The 14,804-nt window shown below is 32.8% G+C and overlaps 1 pseudogene; it reads left to right on the forward strand.

The window, feature by feature from the left end:
• The first annotated feature begins 2,329 nt into the window (after positions 1-2,329).
• Positions 2,330-10,939, forward strand: LOC117907337 (annotated as a pseudogene).
• The last annotated feature ends 3,865 nt before the right edge of the window (positions 10,940-14,804 follow it).

The following is a 14,804-nucleotide window of genomic DNA, read 5'->3' on the forward strand; positions in this document are numbered from 1 at the left end:
TTATTAAAACAATTTATGGATATTTAGATTTTTATGAGTTTAATTAATTAAATTTATTATTTTATAAAAGTTTTTAATTTCCAAAATTATTTTAGTAAAAAAAAACAATGATGTTTTAAACATACTATAGAATTTTGTTAAGTAGTCCTAAATTTGCAACAAAGTAAATCTATTCCACTATGGTATTTTTTGACTAAATTATTAAATATCAATGGCGTACATTTTTTTAGAAATTTTAAAGTTCATATAGTCAAAGGTTTTACTAAAGTTCCTAAGACTAGCATTTAATGATATTTTTAGTGGGTGTTTGATAAACTAAATAACTTAAAGTGATTTAATAACTTAATTTAAGTTATTAAATAAATTAAGTATATTTAGTAAAATAATTTAATAATATGACTTAAAGTAAAAAATAACTTTAAGTAATAAGTAAAATAGCAAGAGGTAAGCCTCAACGTGCACTTTTCTTATAAAATATTTTTGTTTCATTATCCTAGAAAAGTTTATGAACGTAATTTCTAGCTCTTGGTCTACTTTTGTGAAATAAAATGGAAGTGACTTTTTTTTTCTTTTTTGCATTATAAAATTTAAAAGTTAATCATATTTTTAAAATTTTTAATTTAATTTTTTTGTAATTTATCCCAATTTTCCAAAATTAAGTTATATAATTTTTTTATTAAAAATAATTCTTTGAGAATTATTACCAAAATAGATTGAATTTTTAAACAAATTGATGTATATTAAAATGAAAATAAATTTAAAGCATTTTTAGGTATAATTTTGAGAAATAATTCAAAATATAAAAAATATTTTGTGAATCTTTCCCGCTGTACTCAAATACACATTATTTTCATGAAACATAAATTTAAAAATACCATTTTTTATATTTGGCTTTTCAAATAAAATTTTATTTTTAAAAAATAATTAAAAATATTTACAAAACTTATTTTTCAAAGCTATCAAAACGTTGCCAAACATTCCCCAAGTATCTTTATCTTTCAGAAACCAACAATATACATCATGTACTCTTTAATTTAAGGAAGTATTAAAATATTTATTGTTTCCTTGGGCCATGAGATTAGGTTTGAAAATTTCGGTGGGCTTGGGCTTGATATTTCATCTCATGCAGGCCCGAATAGCTGCATGGCCCCTCGACTCCTATGTATGGGCCAAGACTAGGAAATTAATTTCTTAAGAATCCCAAAAATTATAGAATTTAGTGGGTGTTTTATAAAATAACTTAAAATGATTTAATAACTTAATTTAAATTATTAAGTAAATTAAATATATGTGGTAAAATAATTTCATGATATGACTTAAAGTAATAAGCAATTTTAAGTAATTTTCAAGTTCACATCTTTATTTTATTTTTTTATCCTTATTTGTCTTAATTACCTCTATGATTTTCTTTACTACTTATACGACCTCTACTATTACTCAACCTCGTTTGCCCTAATTATGATTTATGACAATAAATATGTTAATTTAATAATTTAAAATAAGTTTTAAGTTAATTTTATTAAACAAATTTAATACTTAAATTAAAAAATTGAGTAATAAGTTTTAAATAAATAATTTAAGTATAATTTAACTTAAAACTAACTTAAGTCATTAAATAATAAATATTAAATTTTATCCAACATTCTTTAGATTTAAAATGAATTTACTATTAATTTTCCAAATTCAACTTATTTATCTTGAGAGAAACCAAAATAAATCAACAATCATAAAATTTTTAATCTCCTTTAAATGTCCATTAAAATTAATAATTTTAATTAATTTTAAAAAATAAAAATTTAGGATTTGATACTATTTCCTAACTTAAAATCCAAAAATAAAAAATTAATCTTAATAATAAAAGACATATTTTAATCACAACTTTATAAATATAGAGATATACCATATAAAAACAAGCAATTAACTTAGAAGTTATCAAGCATCTTTTTAGCAATCAAACAAATTAATAAGTATTCAATATTTTTAAAATTTATTAAATATATAATTTTTATTAGAAAATATTATATATATACATATATATTAAAGAAAAATAAACAAATATTAATATTAATTAATTAAGTTGATTTTTTTTATTATGTATCCAAAATATTAGGGCTTGTATATAAAATCAAGGGATGATTTTATTTACTAATATTTTATTTTCAAATATTACAATTGAAAAAATTAAATGACTAAAACACCCTTACATAATATGAGGTGGTTATTTTTATTTTTATTTTAAATTTTTATTTTTATGGAGAAGAATGTGGAATAATGGGAATATGAGGTGAGATTGCTTCCAGCAAAGCCACACATAAGAAACTTCAACTACAGCATGGCTGGCTGCAGGGGCTCTTATCCAGAGCTCATTCCATTAGAAAATGCCCACCCTCAGCCTCAGCCTGAGGCTGAGCCACCGCCATCACCACCACCACCTCTCCTCTCCTCTCCACTCCTTGTTTTCTCCTTCGTCATTTCTCTTCAGCTTCAGGCCCAAGCGCTTCCACTTCCTCAAGCCATGCTCTTCCCTCAAACAGACCAAGAAACAGCTCCAAAAGACCTCTTCTGGCAGCAACGCTCCCCAGAGTTTGAGGTGGTTCTTGAACCCCAAGAGCAGTGATGGTGAAGAAGATGCTAGTGGTGGCGGGAACGGTGACGATGGTGGGTTGGAGAGTGGTGACACTGCAGTTAAAGGTACCCTTTTGGCTGGTCTGCTGCTTGTGGGTGTTGTTGGTGGATTTGCCACTGTTGGGTATGTCTACAGGGACCAGATCAATGCCTTCCTGACTCAGTTTTCGGGCTTCATTGAAGGTAATTTGCTATAATTTGTTGCATATTTGGTTTTTTCTGAGAGTTTGGTGTGCGTTTTGTTCATTAGGGTGATTAGATTTGGGCTTCCGCGGGGCCCTTTTTGTAGCCTTCTGAGAATTTGGGGACTTACAGTTGGGGTTTTATTGTTGCGCGGTTTGGTTGTTGATAAACCTCAGGAAAAGAATCAGAAATTAAAAACCTTGAAATTTTGATGTGGGTTCTGTTGATTGGGGCGATTATAATTTGGGTTTCATCGAGATACTTGTGACAAATTTCGAGGATTTGGTGCTTGCTGTTTGCTCTTTTAGGAAAAGAAAGGAAATTGACAAGCTTGAATTTGAATAGTGGCAGTAGATTCAATTTAGGGAAGTTTTCTGGATACCTTTAAGGTAATCTCGCAGTTATTGTCATTACCCATTTGTTTTGGAGAATCTAGTGTGGGTAATGTTGAACGGGGCGATTACAATCTGAGCTTCATCAGTTTTGAGGTTTTCTAAGAATTCTGTGCTCAGGGTTAGGGTTTCATTGTTGTTGGTTGATTGCTGAGGCAAAATAGGAAAAGGGAAGAAGTTAAAAAAACTTGAGTTGGTGTTATGTGGAAATGTGATACTCCACTAAACTAATCCAAATAGTGGTTTTGGGTGCAGTTGAGGTGAGGAGGGTTTGGAGTATGGTATGGGTTTTGTTGCTGGGGGTGACGGTTTTGGTTTCATCCAGGCCATTTAGAGGTTTTCAGAGAATATTATGCTTATAGTTAGGGTTTTCTTGATGCTCTGTTTGGTTGGTGAGAAACTATAGGAGAATAACAGTAATTAATAGAACTTGAATTTGGTGGTTTCAGTTGCTTAGTTTTCTGAAGAAATGTGAAACTCTAGTGAACTAAGCCAAATAAAGGTTTTCTGGTTTACAGGAATCCATTACCCATCTGGAACTTCTCCTTCTTTTTCTTTTGGGTTGGGGAGTGTTTGTTAACTGGACTGATTGCAGTTTTGTTTTCATCAAGACCCGTTTGAGGTTGTAGGAAAAGAAAAGAAAATGGGAATCTTGAATTTGGTGTTTGTGTTATTTGTTTTATGAAGAAATGTGAAACTCAGACTGAACAAAACTTAATGAGTGTTTTCTTTTAATTCAAATAATGCAAAATTCGAAGATGCAACGTTCATTATTTTGTATTATCTCCTAATAATTTTTTCCTGAGACCCAGGTGGAGAATGAAACAAATAGCCAAAATTCTCACAGCTCATATTACATTTCTGAGTATTTGGTGTGTTTGAAACTCTAGGCTGAAACTCAGTGGAAAAAGAGGATAACCTATGATATAATTGAGCATCTGGCTCCAGGTAGAGCAGAATGGTATTCAAGTGAAATGTTTGGCATAGACATTTCATTGTTTACTTGAGTTGTTTCTCTTCCTTGTGATTTTTTTTTTCCAAAACCAGTTTTGGTAATATTAAAGGTGAGTTTAGGTGATGGGCAATGGCCCTGTTGGCTGCCTTGGTGAGTAGACATTTGTTTGATTTACAAAATGTACATACAATGTCCTGTGTAAGATGTGTTATACTACTACTACCTGCTTTACCACTAATTTTGCATTTCTTATTAATTCAGAAAAACAAGATATGGAAAACAAGTAATGAAATAAAGGAAAAAATGAACAAATTGTTATTTTTATACTGAAGCATTAAAAGATGACTAGGTATGGGGGAAATGGGTTGTTAGAGAACCTTGAGTCAATAGAAAAACGAGAAGGAAAGACCAAGCTGAGTGGCTGATCTTCCCTTTTTCTTGGGTGTGGTTTATTTGAGTATTAAGCTATAAATAATATAGGTTACCTGATTTTCATGTGTTCCATCCTTTTTTGTGGAGGAAATGCCCCTTGAAATGGAGCAAAATGTTAGTCTAATTACTAAAAAAAACGCTATGAAGCACTTGTTAAATTACTATCCTAATATAGTAGTACTGCTTCTGCATCCAATTACTGATCCTTGACTTAATGCCTGGATCTGTGAAAGCTTCCCCTGGGTCCTTTGATGATACTGCAATCTTATTCTCATTCTGATTTATGCATTTCAAGTTGAAACTCAAAATTAAAGAGAATAAAAGTTGATTACGTATTTGTTGATATGGCCTTGCTTTGTACTTTCTTTTCTAGGCAACAATTTTTTTCTTTAATTTTCAAAATAGCCAGGACTCAAACCTGAAAACTCCCACGTCCCAACCTCAGTTCATTGCCAGCTTTTCCTTGTACTGTTATTTCTCACTTATCTCATAATGTTGAGGATTTGCTAAACTTATATATATGCTTGGGATCTTTTTTTGGGAAGAAGGGATGTTCTCTCTGATTTATATTGCCATGAAACTTGCTACTGTAGCTCTGATTATTTTTATAGGTACTTGAAGCATATATCGATAGAAATAGAATATAGTAATATTATTATGCTTGCTCTCTTTTCCATATAGAAAAGACCACTTATCATAGTCTCATACAATTCTTTGAATGAATAGGTTATGGACCAGCTGGATATGCTTTGTTTGTAGCAGTTTATGCTGGACTAGAAGTAAGCATTTGACCATTTTCTTAAATATGATATTTTATCCAAGCTGCATTCCATTAATCTATTTCTAACCTTTACCTTGCTTTTCTCTCATTCTAGTTGTTCACATTATAAACGTGGCCACATTTCTATTTATCTCATCACTAAGAGATGTGGAATGTCAATCTTTGTAGCTTCATAGTTTGTGACAAATAATCAGCTGATTTATTTAAAGTTTGTAACCCTGATAATTATCTGACTTCCATCAGGTAGTTGTTCTGAAAACACATTCATGTCATGTTTTTAATTTTAACAGAAGTTTATTATCCTGTTCTAAAGCTGAACTTGAATTATTTATGTTGTTCTAGATCCTTGCAATTCCAGCCATTCCATTGACCATGTCAGCTGGTCTGCTTTTTGGCTCTTTTACTGGCACTATCATTGTTTCGATTAGTGGAACAGTAAGTTGTTTTTCTGCAACTAAAATAGAACAACTTAGCAACCTTAAGTGCTTTTCTGTTTCTTTATTGTTTTAAATGTGATGGGCACAGTTTTTACTAAAAAATGTATATTTTTTAACCCTTTTCAGGTTGCAGCAAGTGTTGCCTTCTTAATTGCCAGATATTTTGCTCGTGAACGTATTCTTAAATTAGTTGAAGGAAACAAAAAATTTCTTGCAATTGACAAAGCAATTGGAGAAAATGGTTTCAGAGTTGTTACCCTCCTCCGTTTGAGTCCCTTACTTCCCTTTTCACTTGGGAATTATTTATATGGATTGACATCTGTTAAGTTTGTTCCATATGTGTTGGGAAGGTTTGCTTCTTCTTCAGCCATTTTAATGTTCCTATCATTTTGGTTTCTTTATTGGAAAAAGTTTCTTGTGGGTTGTGATTGATTTGAAGACATCGGTTCTCCCATTCACGCTTATTGGCACCTGCACTATTTTAATATGCTTTTGCTCTTAACTTCAATCAAGTTTTACTCTCTTTCCTTGGAGTTGTGAACTTTAATTTCGCCTCTTCTTACTCATGTAAAAAGGCTAGTGTAATTTTGCTATCACGGCTGGCTTATTGTTTGGCCCCTGTTATATTGTGTCCCAATTGTTATGGTTTATTGAAGTTGTTGATAGATAGGTTTTTGGTTTATAAAAGGTGACTGCCTTATTTGCTAATTGGTAAAATAATAAACAAATGAAAATATTATATAGTTCTTTTCAAATCATTAGTAAATGTTTTAATTATTTTTACTTAATCCTAATTAAAATCAGAATAGGTTCAAAAATCTGAAATTGGCTTGACTTCATATTGAAGTATTGGTTGTTTTGTGTACATGCATTTGTGTGTTACAATACCTATCAAAAAAGAAAAAAAAATGTTCCTGTTACAAGAATTGATTATTTTGTTTATAATTTTGGAAGAATTGATTGAAGAAATGATTTATTCGTTTAGTTCTTTGAGAGAGTTAACGATAATTTTAAAATTGGCCACTGAGTTAGTGTGTTATGTAAAATACTGTTGGGTTAATGTATCAAATCGAGATCCATCAATGGGTTAACATTTTCTTTCCATCAAGCTGACCATCTTAAAAAACCTATGGATGGAAAATTAAAATTTGCAAATAAACTTGTAGATCCTTTTTGAAAATGTCATCCACTTTCCAATAAAGCTCATATGATAATTTTCATGCAGTTGGCTGGGAATGCTTCCTGGAACATGGGCTTATGTGAGTGCTGGTGCATTTGGGCGAGCAATCATTGTGAGTTTATCATTGGCTTATCCTGCTACTGCAAATCATACACTTATCACTTTTAATTTTTTACTGTTTACTAAACAAATAAAAATATTAATGACCTTTTATTTTTTATTTTTGATAGATAAACAACGATATATAAAAAGGGCCAAAAAGCCACAAAGTATACAAGGGGTATACACAAAAGCCTAAGACGAGAAACAAAAAGAAAGCGAGCAACCTCACCAATCCTTAAGTGGTCGTGAGCCACTCCAAAAAGCCTAAGAGTAAAGAGGACTCTTCTCCGATGTACACCCTAGCCCAACTTCACAGATTACATACCAAAGAATTTTTGAGTTTTTGTATAGCTAACGACCCCCCCCCTAAAAGTTAATCTATTCATTTCCTTCCAAACCGTCCAAAATATACACAACGGAATGAAATTCCAAATCTTTTTCATTTTTTTCCCCACAAAAGAGCCCCTCCAACTAAATAACACCTCTTTAACAGACTCAGGGAACACCCACTGAACCCCAAAAATGGCGAGGACAATCTCCCAAAGAGTCTTAACCACTATGCAATGTAAAAGAATGTGATTGACATTTTCCTCTTCACAGCCACACAAAAACAACGGTTAGGGAGCTGCCACCCCCTTCTTTGAAGCCTATCCAAAGTGAGGATCTTCCCCCACGTGGCTTCTCAAGCAAAAAAAAAGAAACTTTTGTTGGGACCTTATCCATCCAAATGCATCTATTCGGGAAGGCGCAAACTGTGGAGCCAATCAGCATATTATAAGCACCCTTACCCCCAAAAGCGCCATGACCCCCCCCTTTCCAGCTCACTGAATCCTCCTCTAGAGAAGTCTTGAAGTCCCTCAGCAAGTTGAGCATATCTCTTATCTGATCCAGTTCCCAATCATTGAAATCTCTAGCAAATATGAGATTCCAACCTCCTTGACCAAGGCTTGAGTCCCACACTTTATTGATCGTTGCATTCCTGTGAACCGCCAAGGTGAACAGATAGGGGAAAATTTGGGACAATGCCGCATTACCACCCCACTTATCCATAGTTGTGAAAGGCGCGCCTAAGGCGTGCCTAGGCTCGGGGCGACGCGACGCCACCCTCCGGCGCCTCGCCTGAAGGCAGGCGACGCCCGTTCAGGAAGGCGCCGCTTAGGCGCGCAAGGCGCTGGCCTCCGACAAGGCGTGAGGCGCTCGCCTGAGTCGCCTCCGACGGTCCGACCAGGTATGCACCCCTCTTTCTCCTTCTCCTTCTCCTTCTTCTTCTTCTTCTTCTTCTTCTTCTTCTTCTTCCTCCCGTCGGGTTGCAAAACTCTACACCCTCAGCCCTAATTTTTTTTTTAATTTTGTGGGACCAAACGGCGTCGTTTTGGCCCTTTTTAATTTAAAAGGAATGGTCCACAACGACGTCGTTTTGGACCCTGTTCCTTTTAAAAAAAAAACCAGGCCAAAACGACGCCGTTTTGGCCTGTTCCTCCATTCCAGCCCCCTTTTCTGGTCTTTCTCAACCCGAGACCACTCCCAATCGTGCCCTAGCCTCAGCCGTGCTGGAGAAGTGAAGAAGAAGAAGAAAAATATATATATATAGGGGAAAATAGGAGAAAATATATAAGTAAATTAGGGTGCGCCTCACTTCACTAAAGCCCGCGCCTTAGGTGCGCCTTGCGCCTCAGGCTCCAGGACTACTTTGCGCCTTGGTGCACCTTGAGCCTTTTAAAACTATGCACTTATCAGTCCAGAACATTACTCGTCCCCTTCCCCACCTTAAACTCTATGCTCTCCCAGCACCAATTAGCCTCCTTCATGATCTCCTTCCAAACTCCCACTCCAAAAGACCCATAAGCTTCCTTAGTCCTCCACCCACACCCCTCTTGACCGTATTTCACCCCAATCACCCTTTTCCAAAGATTGTCCTTCTCATAGGCATATCTCCAGATCCATTTACCCAACAAGGCTTTGTTTAGCAAGTCAATCTTCCGGATGCCTAGACCACCCTCCTCCTTTAGGCTGCACACCACCTCCCAGCTAATTAAGTGAGCTTTCCCCTCCAAGCTTCCCCCCACCCCCCAAAGGAAGTCTCTTTGAAGTTTTTGAAGCCTTTTTGCAACAGACTTAGGAATGCGAATAAGGGACAGGTGGTAGATGGGTATGCTGGCCAAAGTGCTCTTGATGAGAGTGATTCTCCCACCCTTGGAGATGTATTGTCTTTTCCATTGGGCTAGTCTTCTCCTCATTCTCTCTTCCACCCCATCCCAAGTTGAAGAGGTTAAAAGCATCAAAGGAGGAAGAGGTGCAGAAGACACCCCTGCTAGATATATGATTCATAATCTGTTCTCAGCCAATTTATCAATGCCGTAACCCCTTTGAAAAATGTTGTGAAGAACCATTTCCAACATATTTTATTAGCTTAGAGAATAACCATATGGCAGGGAGCAAAATTTAGCATCATTGATAGTAATCTATTTGGTACGTTGATATTGCATTATGTTATCGTATCAGTGATGGAATGACGTTAATGCAAAGAGCCATATGTAGTTAGGAATATTTGGTCAAACACCATCTTTTGTCAAGAAGACGAAAAACACCAGTTACCTTGGAATTACTTCTTCCAAGGTAATGCAATATCTTGGAATTACTACTTCTCGTCTGTACTTTTTAGTTTCCTTGGTTCTTTCCATTAAGTAGGACGATTTGTTGTCGGATCACTCTGAAAGTCTCTTTTCTTATTTATTTATTCATTTGAATTACTTCTCAGCAAGATGAATCTGATATTGGTTTGCTTGGAGGAAACAATTCGCTAATAACACTAGGCCTGGGACTATTGGCAACAGCATTGGCTGCAACGTATGTGACACGGCTTGCTAAGGTAATTCTTCTGTTATAATTTTGATATCATGCTAATTTTCCCCTACAATGCCAACAAAAAGAGTAACCAGATTACAATTATAACAAAAGTTCTATTTTCTATCTGACCATCCAATCATATTGACATACATTTGCATACCAAAATGCCCATACCAAATTGTCTAATTGGTTTTACCACCTATTCTATATTATCTGTCAACCATAACGTTCTTTAGACAATCATAGATTATGAATCATACATAAACAGCTGGGGGAATAAACAGATGAGAGACTTGAAAATGGGACGTTTGATCACACTTTACAGATCTCAAATCACAAATAAATAGTTGCAGGAATAAACAGATAGAGGATGAGACAGACTTGAACTCGAGACCTTTGTAGACCTTTGGTTACCTATAACTATGCTATTGTGTTCAATTTACCCATTAGAGGATTTTGACCTAAAAGCTTAAGCTATTGGGTAACAGACCAACAGCATACACTAGGCTAAATTCCCATCATTCAAAACTTTTTTAAGGTTATGCTATGACATTATGTAGACATTGCCCTATGAGGTCCATTTGTCGTTGTAAACCCTAATACTTGAACTAATTCAGAGTTGAGCCAACACATGCATAGCTGTAACCAGTCCATCCTAAACAGTTGATTTGTTGTTTCCTGGTTACTCATTCAATGCTTTCTTGCTGCCGATGGTGCAGGATGCTGTAAAAGACATCGAGTAAACACCGGGCTGTGAATTTGCTTCAAGTAAGCATAGGAGACTATGATATGCATAACCAATTGGCAAGCACATTACTATTATGTAAATTGGAATATATTTAATGATGACCCAAAAAGAAAAAAATTGAAACCATATCATCAACAAGACCAAAATAGAAATCCTTGTATCATTTTTTTTGTTTTCTTGGGTTAAGGAAGAGAAGAGAGGGAACTGTTTCTATTGTGCTATGCTACATAAATAAATATGCATAGTTCTAGACTCAACTAGCTGAATCTGTTTCTTCTCTCTTTCTTTCTTCTTTTTTTCTTTTTTTATTTTTTATTTTTTTATTTTTAATTTTATAATTGGGATTTAAATTCAAATAGGGGTAAGAGTTGGAAACTAGGTGTCTTTATTCTCCAATCTTGTGTTTTGAGAGTGTAAATTTGAGTAGAATTTTGCATTTATATACATTTCCTGAGGTTAAGAAGGATGATGTCTAGAAATTCTTGAATTTCCTTCTTTTTTATCCTTTATTTTTATATTTCTTTTCTTGACATGGGTTCTTCCAATATGGGATGTCTTGACTCCTTTGCTATTTGAGCAAAGGCAGAAGTAGGTAAAGAGTGAATTTATTACAAGTGTGACCTCCAAGGGCTTGTAACAGCACATAAGCCCTTGGTGGACGGTTAGTATTGAATTTCTTGAATCTCTCATTGCACTTAGAATCCATTCAATTTGAAAGTGATTTTGAAAAAGGATTATGGTTTTTAATGTTTAAAAGAGTTATTATTAGGATGTGTAGGGATGGCAACGGGGCGGGTTTTTTCGGGTACCTGTCCCACCCCGTCCCTAATGGGATGGGGTTTAAATTTAATAAACGGGTTTGGGATGGGTATGAGATTTTTTTTTTTAAACCTGGGCTGGGTTTGGGGCGGGTTTGGGTATTGCCTCATCTTGCCTGTCTCGCTCCGATTATATATAAAATTAAATTTAAAATTAAATTTAATTAAAAATTTAAAATTAATTTAATTTAAAATTTTATTTTACTATTTTTAATATATAGATAATAATAAAAAATTTAATAAAATAAATTATAAAAATATAATAATTTTATTATTTATAAAATATATTAATTTTAATGTAATTAAAAAATTTAAAAGTAATTTTTTTTATTAAAAAAAAAAAATCCCATACATGCCCTATTCCGTCCCACCCAGTTTAATTTTTTAGACGGGATGAGAATGGGAATTGTTTTTAATAAATGGGGCGGGGTTGGGATGGGGACGATCCGTCCCGAACCCGTCCCATTGCCATTTCGTCTCGAACCCGTCTCGTTGTCATTCCTAAGGATGTGTGGTAAACGTGTACGGTCTTGGCTTCGAATTATCCAGTGCTAGTTGTTGCGGACGTGTCAAAACTATGAGGTTTGAGTCCTTATGGAGAGTTCTAAGGGTTTGGTCATGGAAAGCTCTTGGTTATTAAAAAAAAGAAAATATTATTATTACTATAACTGTTATTATCATTATTATTAAATTTAAGCATTTGGTAAAATTTAAAGGTATTTTTGAAATTTTGAAAAAATAATTTAAAATATTTTTAAGACTATCATTTCTTGAGTATTTTTATTTTGTAATATAATGTATTAGTACATATATTCTTTAAAGCATTATTATGATTAATATTTAAATATTAATTAATTCTAAGAACTTTCTTAAGTTATTTATCAATTCCAATATATACTTTCTCAATATTCTGGGGCAATAAACTGATATTGTTCTTTTTATCATTTCAAAATAAATACTTGTTTACAAATTAATATTGAGAACAACACAGCCCGGCAATGCAAAATTTCTACTTTCCACCAAACACATGCCCAATAAACCAAGGGCCATCTAAAAAATTTCAGCATCTTTTATGGGTATTTTTAGAAAAATTATTTAAAAAATGGTTGTTTAAAGAACAAATACAAAAATACCGACTTTTAATCACTTTTCTTATTTTTGCATTAAACTCGATTTTTCAAAAGATGGATTTTTTTTTTAATATTTAATTGAAAATAGAGAGATTCAACTATGAAACTGAATTTATTAACAAATACCTAAATTTTAAGGATCATTTTATGGGCACAAGGGAGGCTCTAAGGAGCCTCTTCTCCTCAGCCTAAAATATTACTCAAAAGACATGAGAATAGATACAAAGTGAATAGCAAAGAAAAAGTATAAAAAAATTAAACATTAAAACCCAAGATTCAAATTCAATATTGTATCAAATCAAAGTTTAAAACAAACTACATTCAAGTTTAATAAAAGGAAATGAGTTTGAAACATTACAAATCAATTAAAAGGAGCAAAGCATTATAAAATGAAGGTATTAGTAGCAAATCTTAGCTATATCAATAAGGTCTCCTTCCTAAGCTTTTTCCGAAGAAGAAGGAAAAAAAAAAAAATGAGAAAGAAAGAAGAAGCCTCTAAGGAGTTGCAGAATGGCTTTTTATAAGTGCTTCAATATTGCTCTTAGTGGTATATCATATGGAGGCATAAAAAAAATAAGATGGAAGATTCAGTGATGGCTTAGGGAAAAGTCCAAAAATAAGGACCTTGCACATTTATGGAGTTATCTACAACACAAAATAATACCAAAGCAGGAGAAAATGACATTAGGATATAAAGTGATACCATCTTGATGCCATTTTTTTATAGTACTTGGACTTTTTTTGCTCAACATTGTGCCAAAACTTGTGATGGCCACATTTTAGCTCTATCTTTGGATGAAAGCTCCATTACATTCTCTTTTTCATCAATATTTACTGATTTATTTGTATAAACAAATTATGGCCAAATCTTCAAAAAATTGGTGAGATTGATCTTTAAAGAGTTTGGATTATTTGAGGCCCCGCCCCTTCAACTAGCCTAAAACTTTTGATTGGTTGACACAAGATTGTATCATCAATTTTCATTCAACTTCGATTATTTGACTCTACTCATACTTGATTCTTACTTCTCAAATGTCCTAAAAAGTTTCCAATAACATTATTATTCATAAAAATAGTTGGAAATATTAATGATCAAATGAAAAATAGAAGAAAGTCGAGCATATATAAGCTAATGTTTAATTGATTAATTTGGGAGTAGGTTTAATAATAATATGGAGCCTAAATTATGATTTTTGCCCTTATTTCTATATAATATATGACATCAACTTGTTTCTTTCCAAATTAATGAGAAAATTATTTAAATACATTTTTTAGATATTTTTTAGTCGGTAGAATAATCCTTTATTGAGATACTCTAAGTAGGTGGTGAAATTTTGTAATTAGAGATAACACAACAATACCGATAATGCAATGGGTAGTCTTTTTTGTAATTAGGGTCCTAAATATTTTTGTGAATATTATTATAAATTCCCTGTAAGCTAAAATGTTTAGAACTAAAATTTCATAATAGTTAAAAGTGGATGATATAAAAAAATTGGAAAAATAGTAATAATAAATTGAGATACAAGAGAGATGGTAGTGATTCTGAAAATATTGCTCCAAGGCTTCTTTCTTCAATGCCCTTATTCATACTAGAAAATCACCCCAAATGGATGCTCATCGGGTAGATAGATCTTTGAATCATTTTCATAGACGATTATTCCACTATTAGAATTAAAGATTTTGTGGGTTTCTCCTATTGCTTTTTGAGGCACTCTATAAGCGATATGGTTTTGTTAAGACCTGTAAGATAGGTCATGTATTACCAATATGAAAATTAACATAAGTTTAATTAGGGTTAAAATTTGGGCAAAATGACCCACTTAGTTTAACCTTTGGTTAATCTTAGAAATTAATTAAATATTCAAGTTGAGTTTGAATTAAATTTTTTCAATTTGAATTCAATTTTGATTTAGTATGGTCAAGATTCAAATAATTCAAAACTAATTTTAACCTAATTTAATAATTTTATGATTTATATCATCTTATATAATAATATTAATCATTTATTTATTTTATTGTTAAATTTTAAATAAATATATAAATAATTATAATTATATCATATACTTTTAATTTTTTAGAATGATATATCATTTATTATTATTATTTTAAAATTTTATGATATTTACTATTTAAATCTTGATATAAATATATTAATTTTTTTTAATAGAGCA

Source organism: Vitis riparia, chromosome 18 (assembly GCF_004353265.1).
Source record: "Vitis riparia cultivar Riparia Gloire de Montpellier isolate 1030 chromosome 18, EGFV_Vit.rip_1.0, whole genome shotgun sequence".
Lineage (NCBI taxonomy): Eukaryota > Viridiplantae > Streptophyta > Magnoliopsida > Vitales > Vitaceae > Vitis > Vitis riparia.